Here is a 12,578-nt window from a genome sequence, read left to right on the forward strand (position 1 = left end):
AGGAGATCCTGGAAATAGGAACCTCAGAAGGCAGATGGAAAGAAGCCCAGATGATGAGAACTGTATAATGCATTTCTCACTGCTTTATGCTGTCTTATCCCAGACAAAGCTTTATCTTTCATCCCATAATTATGTGATTCCCTGTAGGCAGCTTAAAGTGAGCTTTGGAAAGGTCGATAATTTTATCTATTAGATGCCTCCTGTGATCTCTAAGTGCAGACATTGGTACTTGAAGGAAGGTTTCGAGGGCAAATTCCTGTAGTTTCAGTGAACTTCACTACAAGACTCAATTGCTTAGAGCCTGTTTAACAGGATTGTCCACATTTGCATTTGTGATAGGGTTGAGTAATTCGCTGCTGGAGGGGGCTGCTTCCTCTGCCACCTTCCCTTTCAGCTTTAGCTTTGAATGCATTCCTCCAAGATCCTTTTACTTTACCTATCCCAGAAAATGAGCAGAACCAACAGCTGGCTTTTTTTTTTTTTTTTTTTTTTTTAAATTTTGGAACTAATATTTTAAACTTAATAGGCATTTAAAAGGTGCATTTTTTTTTTTTTTTTGCTTGTCATCTTCTTCTAGGTTGCATTATGTGTAATGGTTCATACTAAAGGAAAATAAACTTTCCTAGGTGGTGAAGGGAATAGATGTTTTCTCCAGGCTGAATTCAGCTGCAGCTGTGTAGGACAGCACTTGCAAAGAGTAGCTCAGCAGTGTGATCCAGGGTGCAGAGATCACCCAGAGCAGAGATTACAGAAGCCAGGTCCACTCATTCCTCAGTGCTGCCTGAACCCACTGCCCACGCTGGTACGTGGCCTTTCCCTAAGGAAAAAGAGCAAACTTGTGAGCTGCAGGCTAAAGCAAACAGATAAGGAGCTTTAAAATAGATGGGACTGTTTTGAATCAAATCCTGGAAGGGGGAGTGAAAGGCTTTGGGGGTTCATGCTCCAGGGGGATGACTCACTGCTGCTGTCATCGAGGTCTCCTCTTACACGATTAGTGATTATTGCCCATCATTTATCAGAACCCGAACTGGAGACAGAAGTCTCTAAGCTGAGACCCCTTAGCTAAGGCACAGGGGGGAGGCTCAGGCTCATTTCTCCAGCAAGGTCCCCCTGACTCTTGCTCCAAAGCTCTGGCGGGGGGGGACCCTCAGTGCTGCAGAGGGTCCTGCAGGCTGTCAGGGCTGCAGACTCGCCAGCCCTACTCCGTGGAAAATTGCAAACACCAGGAAACCCACGGGACTGCATTTGGCTGGTGCAGAGATGAAGTGAACTCATTGGATTTGTGTGTGGAGGGGAGAGTGCCTCTAATCCTGAAGTGCCTGATGCTGTGGGAGACTGGGCTTGGAGCGTGCTGCCAGCTGAGCCTCTGCATGCCTCTCCCAAAATAATCCCTTCCTTTTGCCCCAGAAGCTGCCAGTTTTGGGTATGGTACCCTGCAAAGTGACCTATTGTAGGGTACATATATGATATGTGTGCTGGAGAGGGACCCCACTGCCATCCTCTCAGTCCCTGGTCCTGGGGCAGGCCCTGGCTTTGTCTGATGGGCTTTTAGCTTGTCCCTGCTGAGTCTTTGCTAGATCTAATCTTGAGTGTAGCCTGAGCCTTTATTTAACTACAACAGAGCAGTGCTCTGGTTAGAGGAGTGCTGCTGGATGGCAAAACATCTGAAAGTTTCTCTAAAAACGCCCCTACCAAAGCCCCAAAAGAAATCACCAAACCTTTGCCTCTGGAGGTGTCAGGGACCAGAAGGAATGAAGGGTTGTCAGCCTAAGCATTGCTGTACAGGTTAGGAGGCATCACCTGGAGAATGTAACACCCCCTGACACCCTGAGCAGTCACAGCTCTGCAGGAACAGGGTTTTTCCCTCTCCTGAGGTGATATGGCACAGGCTCCCAACTGTGCTGTGCATCAAAACTGCCTCCAGAAACTGCTCAGCAGCTCCAGCCAAGCCCCTCGTTGCCTTGCAGGGCACTGCAGATTAGTGCTGGTGCAAGATTGGGCTCTCACCACAATCTCAGCTATTTAATTAAAGTAACGTGGAACAAAAAGGGTGAGAATTAGTTAAAAATAACAACTCTCAGAAGTACAGCTTGTCTTTTTATTAGGCTTGTCCTCACTTTCTCTGCTGCTCTGATAAGAAGGATGTTCTCCCTCTGGGACTGAGGGAATAAACTGGGATGAAACTCATTTGTTGGGGCATTATCTATTAATTAATTTTGAACACTAATCCTGTCCCCATACACAGTTCCTTTTTCTCCTGGTTTTAGGTAGCAGAATACAGTTCTGTTCAAGGAGAGGATGTGCAGCTTGTGCTGTGTTACAGGAGGGGGGAAGTTGTGTTGTACCCCTGTCCCCAGGGCTGGGGGAGGTTTTTCCCCAGCCCTGTGCTGCAGCTCACTTTTGGGAAGGTGGGAGCTTTCCCAGAGCCCACCCAGAACATGGAAAACTCAATATTCACCTCAAACAATGCCCTGAGCCTCTTGCTGGTGTGAGTGCCCTGAGGGCAGGTGAAGGGGCTGATCCCTGTGTCCCCTGTGGAGCTGCCCCTCTGGGAGGGATTTTCCCTCCACAGCAGGTCATGAGCCCTGTGTCAGTCCCAGCAGAGCCTCTGCTCCTGCACTGGGCAGGAAAGCACTGCCAGAAAATGATTTTAGTTGAGGAAGAAGAAAAGATACATCATCTTTTTTTTCTATATATTTTTCTTTTTTAGAATAAACTGAAACAATGTTTGAGCCTCTGGACAGTATGAGCTGGTTTCCCTTTTGTACCCAGGCTTCTGATGGAAGACATTCTGGTTTTAAGTGGTCTCTTTAATCTGATGGGAAGTTTGCCATTCAAAAGGGGGGAAACTCTCTTTAATCTTTTTTGATTAAGTGATATTATTTTTTTCCTATTCTTTTCAGTCCTTTCTCTGGCTCAATAGTTACTCCTGGCTGCCCCTTCATCCTGCTCATTTAGCTTTGCCCAGTCTTTCAAAATCAATATGTGCTGCTAAATTACTGGAGTTGGAGAATAAAATAAAAAGAAATCAAATATGAGATTTTGGCATATAAGCATTTCTTATAAAGTTAGGATGGTCTTTAATAGAAACCATCTTGCTTTCTTATTTCTTATGTATTCATAAGTGTCCATAAGTGAAAATCCCTGTTCAAGGAAAGGAGTAATAATATTCAGAAATCCTGGAAAAGGGCTAATTCTTCATTCTGTCCAAGTTTCTAAGCTCCTGCAGGTGTCTCAGGCAGTGACTTCATGTGCTGCCCTGCAGATTCTTTCCCACTGTGGCTCACTTTCTAGTAACAGAGTGAAGGGTGACCTCTGTCCTGTCATCTTGCCATGACTTCAGGTGGATTAAGGGAAAAATGTGTATGAAACAAATTCCAGCTTGCCAGTGTGCTTTTAGAATACACAGAGCAGGAAAACATTAATTATGTGGTGGCCGTGGACAGGGCTGATTTCTCCCAGGGGAGTTCTTGGATATGGTGTGTTTCACTCCTTAAAGCAAGGAGACATTTGGGATCTGACATTTGGGGTCTGCGTTTGGAACTGGGACCGTGATGGCCTTGAAGAGCTGAGAGCAACTTACAAAAAGGAAAATTGTCCTCTTCTTAAAAAACCAATGTTCTTTCTGGCAGTGTATTTTAAATTATGTTCCTTTCTAGTCCGAGAGCAATTTTCTTCTAACAGAGATGAATTTGTGAAGACTTTTATCTATAATAAAGCTGAATTTGGTTGGTTAAAATGTGGAGCAGAAGTGACTGAAGGGCAGTCCCTGCTGAGATGGGGTCATCCACGGGGCTGTGCTGGGTTAAGCCCCTCCAGAACCATCTCTTGGCAGTGGAGGGACTGACCCAGCCTGGAAAGGCTCCAGGAAATTCTGGATCAGGTTAATGGTCCCTCACATAAATAACAGAAAAGCATCCTCTGGGAATATTTGATCTGTTTAACTATTGATCTAAGCAGATCAGTCCCAGGGGAGGTTATTAAATCCTGGTGAGAACTTACACTATCTGCCTTAGATCCCTATTCCCCTGGTATTTCCTAAAAGGATAAGGTATTGTTGCCATACAAAGGCAGTTACACCATGGTAAACATTTACTGTAAATACCTGAAATGCAGAGCAGGTCTCCCAGCACTGGGGTTTGATCTCACTGCTTCTGGCATTGAAGGAATTCACCAGTGAGGTCCAGGGTATTCCCATGGGAAAGGAGAATTTTCCTGTGTTGGGTCATTGATTTATATTTGGTATAAGCAGGAAAAGAAAATTAGGGTCTGGTAGTATTTTAGGATTTTTTTTTGGTGTTTTTTGTTGGTTGGTTGGTTTGGGTTTTGTGTGTATGTGGGTTTTTTTGTGTTGTTATTGAGTTTGTGTGTGTGTGTGTGAGACTTGCTGGGATTTTTCATGAACTGCTGGGTTTCCCCTCTGTAGGTAGCTTAATAACTCTCTGCCTCTTTCTCCTGGGGTTGTGCAGGCAAATTTAGAGGTTCTGCTGAAAATCTTGCATTGTTCAGTAAATACTGGTGCTTTTGTGGGGAAAACCATCAAAAGCAGGGTTCAGTGTTGGAGCTGCTGAGGGGATTTGAGCACTCAGGGCTCTGGGAGCAAAGAATGTTCCTATGAGAGTCCCAGCCCCTGTCTGAGCCACCCCACATGCCCAGAATAGGGTTAGTAAAGTGTTTTATTTCTCCTTCATTGCACTGTCCTGTGGGTTTCTTACCTTCATTTCTTTGTAAATCCAGGATTAATGCACAGTAGACACAGTTTTCATGTTGGGACTCAGATGTTTATTAATTCTTACCTAAAGCAGTCTCATGAGTTGTGAGCTCTAGCTAACAGGGTGGAAGATGGACTGTCTCTAACTCTTGCCATGGTCTTTTGAGCGCTAATTACCCGATAACGGGATGCCGCCTATATTATTTATATTTTTAAGCCAATAACTGGCAACCCATGATCTACAGCATGGACCTTTCTCACACAATTAGGAAAAACCACCCAAAACCATGAAGAAGGCGGTGAAGAAGAAGGACTTAGTCAATGCCTTAAACCTTCCATCTTACCCCGTGTATATTACTATGTACTAAAACCTGAAAATTGAATTTTCCAGGGTTCCAGCAGGGTCCCTCCTGAGCTGGCACTGCGCTGTTTCTGTGTTGTCTCCAGGGCTGAGTGCTGGGGAGGTTTTGGAGCCGTGTGCTGGCTGCCCTCTAGTGAGCCTCTGCCCGGGATAAAGAAAGAGATAAATCCCTGCAGGAGCAGAGCTCGGCCACCCCCGCCCTCCATCACCAAGTTTTTAATGGGTTTTTGATCGGTTTTTGATCCTTTTCTCCTCAGCCTAGTGATGCTTTGCCTCTCCTGGAGAGCATCACCACGGCGGGAGGTGGGAAGGGTCTGTGGGGACGTGGGATCTGTGTAATAAAATAAAATAAAATCGTGGGGAGGCTTTTGAGTGCAGCAGTGGGCTGGGACCCACTTTTTTTCTTTGTGTGTGTGACTTGCTGGGATTTTTCATAAACTGCTGCTTTTCTCCTCTGTAGGTAGCTTAATAACTCTCTGCCTCTTTCTCCTGGGGTTGTGGAGGCAAATTGTGCTGAAAATCCTGCATTGTTCAGTAAATATTGGCACTTTTGTGGGGAAAACCATCAAAAGCAGGGTTCAGTGTTGGAGCTGCTGAGGGGATTTGAGCACTCAAGGTGCTGGGAAGAAGGAATGTCCCTGTGAGAGTCCCAGCCCCTGTCTGAGCCACCCCACACACACAGAATAGGATTAATAAAGGGTTTTATTTTCTTTGCTGCTGTGCCTTGTGGGCACCCCCTGTTCGTGGGGCAGGCTCTGGGCACCACGGTGTGCTGGCATCTCTCTGTGCCAGCCACACCATGAGAAAGGTTTTGCTTCGTGTCCATAGGGCTGAAATACTCAGGATGGGCTTTTTTTATCCTGTGTTTCTCTGGCTGTTTGCACACTGTAGTAATCGTGGTCTGCACATTTGTGGGGAGGGCTGAAACCAGTGCCAGTCCTGCTGGCTGCCACCATCATCATTGTGATTATGGGGTTAAAAATGCAGTTTTTGAGATGAGGGTGGCAGCCCTGGAGTCCTCGGGGGCCAGAGCTGCCCAAGCAGTGTGGGCAGCTCCCCCAGGCTTGAATTTTACATATGAGGGCCCCCAAAGCTGTAAGCAGTGCACGCTGCAGCTGCCAGGGAGGAAAGCCAGGGAGAGCAGGAGGTTTTGGCAGCGTTGGGTGTTTTTAATGCTGGAACTGCCCTCTCTAAGCACAGGTGTGTGGATGCAGGAGGGGAGCCACAGCAGAATTCACCCAGGAGGGGAATTGGATGGATTCCTTGCATAAGGGCAGGCTTGAAACAGTCCCAGTGCCCTGGGCCATGGAAAGACCGGTCCTGCAGCAGCAAAGTGCTGCTGCTTTTTGGGGATCCCCAAGGGCTGCAGGAGGGAGATTGGGTAAACAGGGTTAGAAGAGCTTAGTCAGGATGGGTTTGTTTAAAGGATCTGCTTCAGCCTGACTCCTGTAATTTGGTAACAAGTATATTTCTGCTCCTTGGAAACACTTCGTTCATTAGCCTAATGGAGGGGAGGATTATGCAGAGATCAGCCTGAAAGATGCTAAGCAAGGAGGGGTTTGCATCTGGACTGAAGCAAGGCATGCAGCTGGAGTGGCTGCTGGGTTGGGAACACAGGAGTGTCACCATGGGGCTGTGCTGTGGGTCACTCTGCCACCAGGGTCTTAATCCATGTCTGCTCTTCCAGGCTGGGACATGGAGGTTGTTCTGTGTGACTGTGGGTAAAAATCTGGAAAAAAATGTTTCCATTTAGGATGCATGAGATTTTTGCAAGGGAAAATAGATATTCTGCCTTGTAGTGTCCCATAAAGACACTGCAAAAAGAGTGAAATGATGAAAAGGATGAAATCCATACATGGTGTATAAAACAGAGGATGAGCAGAGGCTGGAAACTGTGAATATAAATTGATCAGGCTTCTCCCAGCAGAGCAGTCCAACAACAGGCCAGAAGTGCACTCATGCACAGATGCTTTAGGATGTTTGAAATCCTGAATGTCCCAATCTCCAGGTGGAGTGTTCTGGATGCGGTAGGCAGGGCAGTGGCTCCTTTGGGGGTGCTGGTTTCACACACACCTCTGGGATGCACAGTGAATCTCTCCCCAAACAGCAACAGGTCCCTGCTAGAGGGCTGAAATGCAGCAAAGCACAGGCACTAACAATGCTGAAGAATGAGGTGTGCAATGACTTCTCCCTAGGAAGCCATTTCACTGGGAGAAATGAGAGAAAGCATCCCAAGATCTGAGCTCATTGGGGCTCTCTTGAAGAGCTGAAGTGAGATTGTGTTTGTGTGGCACTGAGGGGGAGTCCCACAGCCACGGGTGAGCCACTGGCTCCTGTGCCAGGCTGGCTCAGCTGGAGTCAGCCTTTCCCTTGGCTCTGTGCTGCCTCACAGCTGCTTGCTGTGTGTTGTGGTGCATCCCTTAGGTAACAAAGCAGCTACTCAATCCTGCAACCATGGGAGTTGAGATATTTATAAGGGTGTAACAGGTTGTACTTCCAGATCAGCTGGATCTTTTTGAAGCACTGATGGATCCTCTCCTTTCCTTCCATGGGAGATGAGGGCAGGTTGTAAAGTGATGCTCTTGTCTTGATTTCTTACAGCCTGTGACAGATAGGGCTGGAGGGAAAAGTGGAAACAAGACTCCCCATTCCTGACTGAACAATGAAATTAAGGCTGTAGAAGAGAAGGTGCTTATATGTAAAAAAAAAAAAAAGTGGGAGGAGGAAGTTTGCTACCACTTTGGCATCGAAGTTCTGAGTCTTGTTTTGTCCTTATTTCAGTCATCAAATAACCTCTTTCAAAGCAGTTAGGTGAAAGCCTTAAATCCTACAGAACCACTAGTTTCTTTGTTGTGTTTTGTTGTTTTTTCCCGAGCTGGGGCAGCAGCAAACACATGACTTACACACCTCCTGTGCCGAGCTGGCCCTCGGCAGAGGCAGCAACAGGCTGAACCAGTTCTCTGGCTGCTCTCCCTGCTGACAGGCGCTCTCTTGTCCCGGCTGCCCTGGGAGGTGCTTGGCTGCTCCTCCCGGTGCTGCAGGAGTTCCCCTGCCTGCAGCCAGCAGCCTGAGCGCCCTGCTGTGTGGCCAGCAGCCTTTGGCCAGCAATAGCCCCCTGGACAAGGTGCAGAAGAGCCAAGCCCAGCTCGGGGGACTGAGCGGAGTGTCGGGATCGAGGAGAGTTCTATGGCGTGGGGCAGAGGGTGAGGTGTGCAAGCAGCTTTCCCTTCAGGAGGTGCCTGTCTCCCGAGTCTCAGGTGAGAGGAGGTAGTTGAACCTGGGTTAGTTAGCACCTTAGGAGCTGGGGGAATGTCCCTGTGGTTGGTGGAGGTGCTCCTGGAGCTTGGATCAGCAGTGACAGAGCAGGAAGGGTGTTCAGAGTCTGAACACCAAGTTTGTTCTCAATGGGTGTTGCTCGTGGCAGACCTGCTGCTGGTGTGGTTCCCAGTGCTGGGCTGGCTGGTGGGATCCATTTGGACATGATGATGGCCATGAATGTTGAGGGGATGCAGGATGAACCATGCAGGAATGCTGCCCTGGCTTGGGCTGTGTGCTGCAACCTGTACCAGAACCTCACAGCCCCAAAACTCTTGTTTTGCTGTTCCAGCTGTCGAGGGCTCTGCTCCCCTTGCTGGGCACAGAGCCCCACCAGCTGCTCTGCAGGCAGAACAGCAGGAGTTTGGGTTGAGCTGGAGTGTGGGGTTTGCTCTGTTGCCTGCCAGGTCTGTCCAGCAGTAACTCAAGGGAGCTGCAGATGGGGCAGCCCTGGGAGGGCTCTGCACCCCCAGCACTGGGGCTTGGCACCCCCTGAGCTCCCCCTGGGAATGGTCACCCTTGGGGTGTGCTCATTCTGAGCTCCCTGGTGCTTTGGTCACATCTTTTGTTTGAGATCTGAAATATTTGCCTGAAATAATTGCACATGAGAACTTGGAAAGCCTGACTGACAACTGAGGCTTTCACTAGTACTTGTGTACAAAGTCCTTTTAAATTTCAGTCTAAAGATTTGCAACTGTTGGCTGCTTTTCTCCTTTTACTTTATCATAGTGGATAATTTGCAGCAACCCTCGTAATATTTAGAAGAGAAATTGCTGATCTAAATGTGCTCTGGCACAAGGCACAAACAGCTGGAAAATGTGCCTTCCCCTGCAATATTTTAAGGATGTGTAGCATCATCAAGGGCTATTCACTGGAGTTGGCACTGTGAGCCTGTGCTGTATGACAGAAAATAAATGTTCTGTTTCAGTAGGTTGTGTCCCAAATAGGCAGTGGGCAGGTGACAGATCCCTTTCATTTGTGACAGATGCTCTGCCCAACAGCTCAGCTCTGCCTGGGAAGGGCTATGGGAGTAAATCCTTGCAGTGGAAGCTGGCAGCAAGCATATTGAGAAACAGATGGTGCTGTGCTACAATTTTACCTGCTGTAAGGCCAGTGCATCACTTAGCAATACAGCAGCAGGAATTGTATTCCCGTGGCTGCTGTGTTCTTGGTGGGGGGAGGCATTATCTGATTTAACATTCAGCAGCAGGGGAAGGGGGAAAGGATGTTCAGTGTAACTCTTTTTATATGTTGTTTTTTAACTCCCTGAGGATTTGAAAATGTAGCACCAGCTGGATTTGTTCACGAACCCCAGAATTTATTTTCCCCTCCTGTGTGAATTCTAGCCATGAGTTAGTTGTGTGCTGAAGGAGTTTTCTGTCTCTGTGCAGAAAGGACAGATAACCCCATGTCCCTGCCAAAGCTTGGGGAGGGTGGGGAGGACAGGGCTGTGATGGGAGGGACATCCCCTCTGTCTGTGCCCCTAAGGGGTGATGTTACTGTCTCTGCAGGCAGCCTGTGGGACATTTGAGCCCCTTCCAGCCTTCAGCTGTGCTTTCTTTACCCTCCAAACCCCTAATCCTGGAGTTGTTCCCACCCAAAAGTTCGTACCTGCCTTGAGGAACAGGTATTTGGGGCAGGAGGGAATGACACTGGGCATAGCAGGGGCCAGTGAGAAGGAGCTGGAAGTTCCCCCTCCTCCTGATGTAGAACTATAGGGAGAGGAGGACCAGGTGCTCTGGACTCCCTGGCTGGATGTCCCCTGTCCCCTTCCAGCACAGGATGGGAGTGGGGTTTCTGGGCAGCATCCTCCAGGACCAGCTGGGCAGGACAGGGTGACCTGCTCAGGCAGGCAAAGGGCCTTTTGAGCTTTGGCTCATTAACCTGAATGAGAACAGCAGACCTTAACAAAAAAAAGGTCAGTTTGATCCTCTGACCTCCAAAAGGGCCTAATATAAGCACCCCAGCTCTACTTCCAAGCATCCTCTTCCTGCTCCAAATGGCTTCCTTTCCCTGGCTGAGGTCTCATGTCCTCTCCAAGGAGGAAGGGAAAAATTCATTATAATTCTGCAGTCTTGGCAAGTGAGGAATCACACCCATGAACACAAATCCCCGTTAATTAGGACCATGAAATGCTGATTGAATCACAGCTCTGATAATGGCAAGGGCAGTTTTCAAGTGCTTGACATCCCAAGGGAGCTGGGAGAGGGAAGCAATGGGATTTCTCCTTTTAGGAAGCCATTTTAGCCCCTCTTATCCATCTCTTTAGAAATTTCTCTGCCAACAGGTACTTCTCATTCCTGCATTGTTTCCACTGGAAGCGAGAGGGAGACTGAAGTTCCTGCCTGGGATAATGGTTAACAAATGCAGAATTCTCATTTGTGCCCGTTATAACAGGAATAACTTAAATAAAACTTAAATAAAGTGTATGAGTGGCCTCGGATTGACCCCCATTGGGGAGTTCATGCTGTTGCAGGATGGCCAGAAGAGAGATTAGGGAGCTGTGGGGAGCCTGGCTGGGCTAAAGCCCCACTCTCAGCATGTCTGCTCTCCTTCCCTTTTTGCCAAGGTGATGAGGGGAAAGTTAAAAGGAGTTAAAAACCAGAGCAAAACACTTGATCCAAGGTATATTAAGATGAGTTTTAACAGCCTGTTCTATCAACAGTCCTTTGGCAGAATGGGAGAATGGGCTTCACCATCATCTCTCCCCTTTTGTTCACCCCTGTTAGCTACAAAACGAGTGGCTCTGAGTTGTGGGCTGAGGTAACGCCCCTGCACCCTTCTTCTCACCCTCTACAATAATAAGGGTTTGCACAGTTTTCCCTGTGGATGTGGCCATGCTGTGGGGACAGAGGTGCTGGCAGGGGGAGCTGCAGTGTCCCCTGTGTCTGGTGGGGCTGTGAGAATGGTGGGTGAGCCTCACCTGGCAGGGACACGGCTCCGTGCCCAGCACCTCACCCTGTTTCCTGCAGGGGTGAGGTCCTGCTGACCTCAATGGGCTGATTCAGCCATCCCAGCCTTTCCCTCCCTCTTCCTTTCTCATTGTTTGTGTTTGTGCCATTTCCCAACGTCACTGCTCCCACCCTGCCATGTGCCATCGGGCTTTGCTCTCGGTGATTTCTTCACAAAAAGGGAGGGAAAATCAGATCAGGACTCGTGGCTTTGGAAGGAGCTTTGCTCAGCTTGAATGTGCAAAATGTGCTGTCTAAACTCGAGCTGTGTTGGTGAGAAGGACTTGGGATTTCTGTGGCATCAGTGCAGATTTCTTGTCCAGCCCCTGGAAGCTCCAGGGCAGACGTGAGGGTGGCAGCTGGGGAGCAGTGACCTGTGGGGTGCCCCAGAAGGGACCTTGTGGAGCTCAGAGGCAGAATTATGGTTCACATCTTGTCAGCAATGGATTCACAACCTGTATGAGTTCCTGGGGCTGGGTAGAAACAAAAATTTTACTTTTATAGAAGGATGTTTAATACGATTTGGGTGGCTTGAATAGCTAATGACTGCAAAATGCCTGCTGGGGCTAAGAAGAACAGAGCAGCAGTGGCAGGAGGAGCTGCAGGAGGTGAGGAACCCCCTCTGGGGTGGCTGTGTTTGTTGGTGGGGCAGCGTGTGGGGCTCCCAAAGCATGCCCGGCCTCCCGTGAGCCTATTGAGGGAGCTGGAGGCTTTCCACTGCTTTCAATGGGCTTGGGATCCAGCCCGTGGCATGCTGCTTGTTTGTTTTGGATGCCTTCTGAGGATGAAAACATCCTTTTAATGGCTGCTCTTTCTCCTTCTCCTTTGGATCAGCTGCTCCTTGCACCCCCACAGGCACCAATGACCCCTCTGGGAAAATGCCATGAGCTGCTCAGCTTGTTTCCTTCTCCTGAGCCCAGGCTCACCTTCAAGAGATGCTTTACACCAGAGCTCATCTGGTCTAACAACAAGACATCCCAGCCTGTCTCCTTTCAAATTTGAGATGGTTGTTGCCCATTTATTTGTCCAGAGCTGGCAAATGAGTACTGTAGTGGCAGTTTGTTAATAAAATGAGGCACTAATTGTTGTAGCAACAGATGAGGCATTGTGAAATGTTGTTTTTGTGTTTCCTAGCTCTGGAAGTGCAATTGCAGCAGACCTGTGTTCACAGAAAACATCAGTCCATAGCACCAAAAGTGCTGGCAATTTATGATATAGACTGACAGTACCAATTTCTTTT

The 12,578-nt window shown here is 48.3% G+C and overlaps 1 protein-coding gene across 2 annotated transcripts in view; it reads left to right on the forward strand.

Annotated features, from left to right (window-relative positions):
• FRMD4B (FERM domain containing 4B) overlaps positions 1 to 12,578 on the forward strand; it is a 126,436-nt gene that overhangs the window by 24,971 nt on the left and 88,887 nt on the right. Inside the window, exon 1 of one of the 2 annotated variants that reach the window (XM_063412006.1) lies at positions 8,110 to 8,329. The exons of the other annotated variant lie outside the window; for it this stretch is intronic. The gene's annotated coding sequence lies outside the window, so the exon portion shown is untranslated. Of the gene's footprint in view, positions 1 to 8,109; positions 8,330 to 12,578 lie in introns of those variants that run through there. 2 annotated transcript variants of the gene reach the window in all.

Source organism: Prinia subflava, chromosome 14, assembly GCF_021018805.1.
Source record: "Prinia subflava isolate CZ2003 ecotype Zambia chromosome 14, Cam_Psub_1.2, whole genome shotgun sequence".
NCBI lineage: Eukaryota > Metazoa > Chordata > Aves > Passeriformes > Cisticolidae > Prinia > Prinia subflava.